The following is a 7,992-nucleotide window of genomic DNA, read 5'->3' on the forward strand; positions in this document are numbered from 1 at the left end:
AGGGGTGTAAGACCGTCCACAGACAAAGAAAGGGGTGTAAGACCGTCCACAGACAAAGAAGGGGGTGTAAGACCACCCACTGACAAAAAAAAGCGTATAGGACCACTTACAGACAAAGAAGGGGGTATAAGACCATCCACAGACAAAGAAGGTGATGTAGGACCATCCACAGACAAAGAAGGGGTGTCGGGACAATCCACAGACAAAGAAGGGGATGTAAGACCACCCACAGACAAAGAAGGGGGTGTAAGACCATCCACACACAAAGAAGGGGTTATAAGACCATCTACAGACAAAGAAGGGGATATAAGACCATCCACAGACAAAGAAGGGGGTATAAGACCATCCACAGAGAAAGAAGGAGGTGTAAGACCATCCGCAGACAAAGAAGGGGTGTAAAACCATCCACACACATAGAAAGGGGTGTAATACCATCAACAGACAAAGAAAGGGGTGTAAGGCCATCTACAGACAAAGAAGGGGGTGTAGGACCATCCACAGACAAAAGGGGGTGTAAGACCATCCACAGACAAAGAAGAAAGGGGTGTAGGACCGTCCACAGACAAAGAAAGGGGTGTAAGGCCATCCACAGAGAAAGAAGGGGGTGTAAGACCATCCACAGACAAAGAAGGGGTGTAAGACCATCCACACACAAAGAAAGGGGTGTAAGACCATCCACACGCAAAAAAGGGGTATAATACCATCAACAGACAAAGAAAGGGGTGTAATACCATCAACAGACAAGGAAGGGGATATAAGACCGTCCACAGGCACAGAAAGGGTGTAAGACCGTCCACAGACAAAGAAAGGGGTGTAAGACCGTCCACAGACAAAGAAGGGGGTGTAGGACCGTCCACAGTCAAAGAAGGGGGTGTAAGACCACCCACTGACAAAGAAAGCGTATAGGACCACTTACAGACAAAGAAGGGGGTATAAGACCATCCACAGACAAAGAAGGTGATGTAGGACCATCCACAGACAAAGAAGGGGTGTCGGGACAATCCACAGACAAAGAAGGGGATGTAAGACCACCCACAGACAAAGAAGGGGGTGTAAGACCATCCACACACAAAGATGGGATTATAAGACCATCTACAGACAAAGAAGGGGATATAAGACCATCCACAGACAAAGAAGGAGGTATAAGACCATCCACAGAGAAAGAAGGAGGTGTAAGACCATCCGCAGACAAAGAAGGGGTGTAAAACCATCCACACACATAGAAAGGGGTGTAATACCATCAACAGACAAAGAAAAGGGTTTAATACCATCAACAGACAAAAAAGGGGGTATAAGACCGTCCACAGACAAAGAAAGGGATTCAAGACCATCCACAGACAAAGAAGGGGGTATAAGACCATCCACAGACAAAGAAGGGGGTGTAGGACTATCCACAGACAAAGAAGGGGGTGTAGGACCATCCACATACAAAGAAGGGAGTGTAGGACCATCCACAGACCTAGAAGGGGTGTAAGACCATCTACATACAAAGAAAGGGGTGTAAGACCATCCACAGACAAAGAAGCGGGTATAAGACCATCCACAGACAAAGAAGGGGGTTATAAGACCATCCACAGACAAAGAAGCGGGTATAAGACCATCCACAGACAAAGAAGCGGGTATAAGACTATCCACAGACAAGGAAGGGGGGTATAAGACCATCCACAGACAAAGAATGGGGTATAAGACCATCTACAGACAAAGAAGGAGGGGTAGGACCATATTACCGAGGAAGCATAGGCCTACAAAAAGAAGATGCAATAAAAATAGGCCTACCAGCCACTTGGAAAACAATAAATTGTAGAATAACTGAGGCTTGATTGTTGAAACATAAAGGGTTCTTTGTAAGGTCATTAATAATATATTGATATAAACACGATCATCATACTATTCATTTGACATTCAAATACAGTCTATCTCGAAAAGAAGCTCATACTATCACCTTTTCGAGGTTTTACGGTATTCCATAACATGTATGTTATTTCCTCTGTCAAACTATTACAACTTTTGGCGAATCAGAAGGTGCCAACATCATTGAACTAATGGTACCACCAAGCACAATGTTTACCAATTTTATGTACTATATACAATTTAAGTCCATTAATCATTTAATATAATTACGCCTATCAGGTCAAAGTTCAAAATTAGGTGCATTTAAGACCACCAAAAACCACATACAGTATATTCACGTAATTAAAAATCAATAATTAAATGTCAAAGGTCATAAATTGTATTTCCGGTAATTTTATGTGAAAATGTTTCATTACTACAAATATAAATGTATTTATTCTGAACAAAATGACACCAAAATCGATTGAAAATGACCAGTAGTTACAGAGATATACAAATACGAGGTCAAAGGTCAAACTGAAAGAAACGTCATTTCCGGTCATTTTTGGACGAAAATTTTCATTAGAGCAAATAGAAATATATAGTTTGTGAACAATTTGAGACCAGAATTAAGTCTCTAATGTGTATAGTTGCCAAGATATGAACGTTTTTTGTTTTTATGGTGGCCATTTTGAAATCAAGATGGCCGCCATACCGGACGTTGGACACTTGGCACCCCCCGATATTTTGAATCTATATACATTATAGAAACTTTGTGCCAAGTTTCATGCTTTGGTAATAAAATGCACAGCTCATGTCATTAACTGCTCTACTACAAGTACACATTGTCTAAACGTAGCATAGCGCATGCGTATCATCTTAGATGTTGAGTCTTTGAAATTCTGAAATATGAATATTAAAACTGCCTGCGAGTGAGTAGCCAATGGCATGCGGCTGAAACTAGTCAACTGGATAATTTATGCACCAAGAATTCTTGGTGTCAAACCACGTGACTTATGCGTGTTTCCCCAGACGGAGTATCCAAACTCAAGTAATACATGTATGAAACGCCATGTGTGCAAAAATATTTATATTTTACTAATATTAAGACAAAACTCCGTCTGGAGCCCAGACTAAGCCTTTGAGATGCCTTCTTGGAAATCATGAGAGAGTTTGACTCCCATTTTAATTTGTTGTCAATTATAGTACCTAAGTATTTGTATTGGGTTACTCTTTCAACCTCGGTTTCTTTAATAGTTATTACATTATGTTCAACTGCGGTTTTACGAAAATCTATTATCATCTCTTTGGTTTTAGTAATATTAAGTATTAAGTTCATATCCTCACACCAATTAACAAATCTTCCAACTTCATTAACAAATTCATATACATTATGCTTACTATCGCAAAGAAAACCACTAATTACAGTATCGTCAGCGTATTTTACAATATTGCAATCTTTACTTAAAATATTAAAACTACTTGAATAAAAAGAGAACAAAATTGGAGAAATAACACATCCTTGAGGAGCTCCAACACTGATAGACGAAACATTGAAGAATGGCACTTTATCATTACACCGGTTTAATTTGCAATCTAGCAGCTGAATGGACTACGTACCGTAACGTTTATTTACGTATGCAGCACTTCTAATCCCCCCGTTTTAACACATAGGAATGTATAATTAATTTAAATATTAAAAAAAACACACAATAATTTAAGAAAATAATAAATACGATTGGTAAAGTTAAAGTATATTTATAAAAATAAACACAATTAGTAATATAATGTCATTGAAAGTATCAATACCAGTTTTTATACATCGACTGACAGGAGGTATACAATTATATTTGATTTAGCAGCTAGTACTGCAGTGCTATATTGTAAGTGTAACGACCTATTGAGCTTTCTCTAACACTTGTAATACCATTTTAATCATTCAACAGGAGAATTGTATTTAGGTATGTTAGTTTAATCAAGAATGTAAATAGAAAGTCAGCTTGTTTTAAAACGGTTAACGGCCTTCTACTAATTATATATTTAAAATGTCTTGTGAACACCGCATGGACCGTCTCGTCGTGTGTATAAGCGCTTCTTCGTCATCGATGCTCTGGTCTAAGTGGCTTGATGGAATTCAAAGCTTAATGTATTCCACCTTTCATTTATTTTCTTTTATTTATACACATATAAGTTATAAACATTTTAAACATAATATATCATGGGAAGGGCTAAAAAAGCACCTAAATCTGATTACAGATTAGTCGATTGAAAGATTCAGTTTAAAAACAAGACTTAGATAAAACTTTATAAATAACCAAATATACTGAAAATGTAGTTCCATACAATTATACCTGAATAATCATTGATTGATAGTAAAAATAGAACAAGATGACGTAAAAGTTACAGATTCAGACGATAACCATCATAGCAGACTGTTGTATGACGTCAGTAGAATACAATACATCACAATAGTGTCTGTATTAGGAACATCAATATAAAGTAGATCTTATAGGCTTCAACTGAAGTATGTCGAGGAGTTTCTGCGTGAAGTAGCGTTTTTAGCGTTACATTTACATATTGGCAATGGACAATGCTGTAATACCAAAGGACATGATACATCTGAATGCCTTTTTACCTAATGTTGTTCCACTACTTTCTTTAGATGTTCTCCAGCCATTGTTACAAGATAACCTACAGGTAAGCATGTGGTACATATAGGGACTATACTATACCATTTATAAGTCGTGGTAGAAGACTTAGTACCCACTCCATAACTAAAACTTACTCTTTAAGAACATGTTTGTATTCCCATATTTGAAAAATTCCATTTCTTCTTGTCATTTGTTAAATGCAATCAATAGATTTCAATTGAAGTTTGTCCTAACACAATTCTAATTTTAAAGAATATATGAACGTACGTACAATTTGAAGCGACATTTACTAATACTACATAACCTATTGTATGGAGCACAAAAACAAAATGGAGATATCTGCGCAAAGACCTCTGTAGTATTATGAGGTTAATTAAGAAAATATAAATATTACAAAATGATGGTACTAAAACAGTTTATCAGTTTATCCATATTCATTCGTTGTTTTTAGGTTAAACTTGGAAAGGGTGCATTTGGTGAAGTATTGCTCTGTCGTCTTGGTGGAGAAAATGGTGAACTTGTCGCTGTGAAAAGGTGCTTATTAGCTGACAATGACAAGATACCAATAAGCTTCAAGTAAGCATTGAAGCAAGAACTCAGATGATGTTGTCTGCTGAGATATGCGACGTGTTCCCGCGTGTTTATGGTACCTGCACATACGGCACGAGGGATGGGATCATAATGAAATTTATTGGGGATTGATCAACATTCGAAACTGTAACGTTATACGATGTTATTACCAAGAACATGGTTTATCTATCTTTAACTGATGGATTTCACTGCGCACTAGATATTGTAATTGGAATCAAATCAAATCTATGCAGACATTTGGTTTGATTCACAACGATCTAGCAAGCAGAAATATACTTCTACATAAAGTCGATCACCACTGGGCAGCAAAGATTACGGACTTTGTCTGTGTGTGTTCATCGGCCGTTCCTTACGACGTACAATTGAATGACACACCAGCAGACGAAAGAATGTGGCGGATTATCAAATACCGCGAATACGCCCCGGAACGATTTTATCCGGAGTCGCATTTGCGTCAGATATTTACAGCCTAGGAATCACGATTGTCAACATTGCTGATCATGTCAACTCCAACTTTCTACGCGTATCCGGATATTCACCCCCTGGACATTTACCTCCGGAAAACTACCCCCCGGACAACCACAACCTGGACAACTACCCCCTTAGGACAACTACCCCTTTAGAACAACTAACCCCCGGACAACTACCCCCTTAGGACAACAACCCCCTTAGGACAACTACCCCCTGGACAACTACCCCCCGGACAATTACCCCCGGACAATTACCCCCCCCCCCCGGGTAATTACCCCTCGGACAACTACCTCTGACACAATACTCCCCGTAGGACAACTACCTCCTGAACCTGGACAATACTCCGAGGGCAAATAATCTTTTAGGACAACTACCTCCGTAGGACAACTAACCCCTGGACAACTAACCCCTGGACAACTATCCCCCAGACAATTACCCCCTATGAACAATTACCCCCTGACAATTACCCCCGGACAATTACCCCCCCCCCCCCTCCCGGGTAATTACCCCGCGGACAACTACCTCTGACACAATACTCCCGTAGGACAACTACCTCCTGGACCTGGACAGTACTCTGAGGGCAAATAATCTTTTAGGACAACTACCTCCGAAGGACAACTAACCCCTGGACAACTACCACCCAGACAACTATCCCTTTAGAACAACTACTCCCCGGACGGACAACTACCACCCAGACCATTCAACAACTTGACTCTGCATCAGTGTATAATAGGAATTAATAACTATATTTTAATTCGTTACTTTGTCGAATTACTATTCATTATTGTAAACAAAAGTAAAAGATTGAACATAAATATAGTCCTAAGGGAGGTGGTAGTTGTCCGGGGGGTAGTTGACCGCGGGGTAGTTACCCGGGGGTAGTTGTCCGGGGGTAGTTGTCCGGGGGTTGTTATCCGGGGGTTGTTATCCTAAGGGGGTAGTTGTCCTAAGGGGGTAGTTGTCCGGGGAGTAGTTGTCCGGGGGGTAGTTGTCCTAAGGGTGTAGTTGTCCGGGTGGTAAATATCCGGGGGTAACTGTCTAGGGGGTAAGTGTCCGAGAACCTTTTTTACGATGTGTTGGTAAATTATGCTCGAGTACGGATCCGAAAGACAGATTAAGAATTGAGTATATAAAAGAGAGGTTGTTATCAGGAATCAATTGAGTCTTTTGTTTTGAAAATGTATAACGTTCAAATAATAAAAAAATATAAAGTTACTGCAAACATGATTTTAAACAACAAAAATAGCAATTTCGCAACGGCTCTGGTTGTGCACTCCATGCACGCTCTACGCGTGCGCGTTTAGTTTGTACAGCGATTCTCTATAGTCCATGGGATTTAGACTTTTAACTCACACAAATTGCAAGAAAAGGTTTTTTTGATGAAATGTGTTCTTTAGACAGTACTGAACACATTTATCAACGTTAGGACATTTTTCGACAACAGGAAGTAGCCTAATTTGCATAATTAAAAATGGCCGCCATTTTTAATAACGTACTCTGTATCTTGGAAACCGCTAGTCACAGATATTTAATTATGGTGTCAAAATCGTTAGAATATATGTTTTTATATTCACTTTAATGAAAAAGTTTGTCCAAAAATGAATGGAAGTGCTATTTCTAACATTATTGACCTTTGACCTTGATTTATTATATCTCAGCAACCAGTAATCGGAGATATACAAATTAGGGCTTAAATTGTTCAAAAACTACACATTTATATCCAGTCTAATGGCATGTTTTTGCAAAAAATGACGGATTCTAAAATTATTGATATTTGACCTTGATTTTTCATATCTTAGCAACCACTAATCTGAGAGACACACAATATGGCTCAAACTGTTCAGAAACTACATATTTATATTTAGTCTAATGGCATGTTTTTGCAAAAAATGGCAGATTATAACATTATTGACCTTTGAACTTTGCACTACATAAAATCGCATAACTTTGAAAATATAGTACATATGAAATTATTTTTAGTGTCAAATTATTCAGAACATACATGTTTCTATAGAGTCCAATGACACATTATGTCCAATAATGACCTATTGTATGGTTATTAACATTTGAACTATATTTGAAAAAGATTTGGATGGAATGGAATATATATTTGGATGAAGTGTAAAATCATTGTATTGATCATTTGAGAATGAAATGAATAAAATAGTGGTTAACGCCACAAAAGAGAAAAAAAAATAATAATAGTCCTATACGGATATTGTAATCGTTGTTAAGGTGTGAATATAAAATTTATAATAGTTTCCGCTTTATATTTACGGCGCGCCAAAACACGTACCTATATCCAGGAGCGACTTCTTTTGTTCTTGAACCTTACCTTTTGTCTATGTTTCTCCATATTTCACTTATATATATCTAATGGTTAGGACTTCTGCATGTCAAGAAGGCGGTTCGAGTTCGAGTCTCGGTTGGGGCGCCTTTTTCTCATTCT

This window comes from Antedon mediterranea, chromosome 7, assembly GCF_964355755.1.
Source record: "Antedon mediterranea chromosome 7, ecAntMedi1.1, whole genome shotgun sequence".
Lineage (NCBI taxonomy): Eukaryota > Metazoa > Echinodermata > Crinoidea > Comatulida > Antedonidae > Antedon > Antedon mediterranea.